The sequence below is a fragment of the Mustela nigripes genome, chromosome 1 (genome assembly GCF_022355385.1).
Source record: "Mustela nigripes isolate SB6536 chromosome 1, MUSNIG.SB6536, whole genome shotgun sequence".
Taxonomy (NCBI): Eukaryota; Metazoa; Chordata; class Mammalia; order Carnivora; family Mustelidae; genus Mustela; species Mustela nigripes.
In genome coordinates this window covers 225,386,098-225,388,215 of record NC_081557.1, presented here as the reverse complement: position 1 = coordinate 225,388,215, position 2,118 = coordinate 225,386,098, and the positions used below count along the sequence as shown (strand labels likewise).

General features: G+C 36.2%; 1 pseudogene; it reads left to right on the top strand.

Annotated features, from left to right (window-relative positions):
* Positions 1-1,650: 1,650 nt before the first annotated feature.
* LOC132008566 (U2 spliceosomal RNA) lies at positions 1,651-1,750 on the top strand (annotated as a pseudogene).
* The last annotated feature ends 368 nt before the right edge of the window (positions 1,751-2,118 follow it).

Genomic DNA, 2,118 nt, shown 5'->3' with positions numbered 1-2,118 from the left:
AGCGATTTGAAAAATGAAACCTTTTAATCATGACAGTTAATTATCTTGCATTTTTTTTGCTGCCCTCCTGGATTTCTCTCACTTCGCCCCCACTCCCTCTTTCCTCCGTCTCTGCCTTGCTCTCTGCCTCCCACCCCATCCCCTCAAATCTGGCTTTCCAGGCGTCTTTTGGGAGCATAGAACAGCCACATGTGACAATTCCCAACTACTTTAATTCAGACTTTTACCCTTCCATGTGTTAGATTAAAGCTAAGGCATCATCACAAATGCAAGGTAAATTCTGTTTTATCCTACGTGGCTCTTTTGACCCAGGATATGACCAAATTACACCATAAATTGGACAGTAGAGAAGCTTGTGCTTTATTTATTTATTTTTCTCTCAATTGCATTTTTTTCCTTTAAAGAGGCAATAGACTGATAGAGCCAGGATCTCCCAATTACATCCTTATTAATTCATATTTTATTTATCCAAAGCCACTAGCTGTTAAACCCCCGCAAACACCAACAATAAGACATTGTTTCTGACTTCCAAGATCTTACTGGTAGTCAGGATTTAAATGAAGGAGCCTTTGGTATATTGAAATTGCTCCAATAAAAGTAGGGTTCTAGGTTTGCAATTAGAAAGATAAGTTTTAATCATTAGGTTCAGGGCTGGTTCATAAAGGAGGTCAGGCCTGTTTTGAATCTTTAAATGGAAGTAATAGTTCACCAGGGGGATCCAGACAGAAGCATGAAAACTGTAAAGTTTGTAGATATGAAAGAATTTTGCTCATTAGGAAAAAAGAGAGAGAGGGAGAGAGAGAAGCTACATTTAAAGCATTCCTAGAAAACATATCTTAGTCTCAACATATGACTGGAGATTAGAGTTGCCCAAAATAGGACACCTATTAGGTAAAGCTTATTTTGCCAAAGGAAAGGATTTAGACTTTATTCTGTGGATTGTGAGGTACATGAGGCAGGTCTGTTTGCAGGGGAGTGTCACGCTGATTGCATTTTAGGAAGATCACTGATTATGGTCTGAAAAACCTGGGAGAAACCAGTGGGAGGGACATTAGCTGGAGACCTATGGTGATAAGCCAGAAATGATCAGGGACTAATGTGAGGCTATCATTAGAAAGCCAATGGAGTGATGATTGATACGAAATGAATGATACGAAGTGTAGAATAGACAATATTGGAATGGGAGAAGCAGAGGAGGAATGGGTTGTGATTAGGTTTCTGGTCGAGAGTAGAAGCACAGAGAGAACAAGGACATCAGTGACTTCAGTTTTCAGTTTTAGACATGTTTTGTTCATTGATATTCCATTCTTCTTGACCTATTATCATCCTTTTCCAGACACCAACGAGACTGAAACCTGGTGGTTTAAGTCCTGGCTCTACCTGCTTGAAGCTGAATTACTTTGAGCAACCTGCTTAGTATCTTTGTGCTTCAAATTATTCATCTATAAAATAGGATCAATTATAGTACTTGTAGACTTATTTATAGTTTATTTTCAAGGTCTGGAATTTCGTAAGCACTAAAAGATGTTTATTATTGTTATTGTGTTGATATTATTATTATTATTATTATTATTATTATCACTATGATGCTTGGCTAGAGGAAGGGAGAAAATAGATCTGATACAACTTATCATTCTAATGTCTTAATTGATCGCTTCTCGGCCTTTTGGCTAAGATCAAGTGTAGTATCTAATGTCTTAATTGCTACGAGTTTTCACTTTGTAATCATTGCTCCAAGATTAAACTCTATAAACTGCGTTTGTACCTCTCCAAAATAAATATATGTTAGTCTGTTTTCTCAAACTTCATTCATTTACTTAAACTTTTTCCTGAAATCTTAAAATAAATAAATTTTTACCTACTTCTCTCCTCTGATCATTGTCTTTAAGAAATATATCCTAGAAGGTCAAAAAAATAATACTTTTCCCAAAAGACTATTCAGGGCTATCTACTCAAGCATTTGCATGATGCTATGATCAATATTCACTTCTTTGTCTGTTAAAGCACTCATATTTCCATTTTATATTTCTATGTATCAATCATTGATGTGCACATATAAATATATATGTGTGTGTGTGTGTGTGTGTGTGTGTGTGTGTGTATCATCTACCTGTTCTT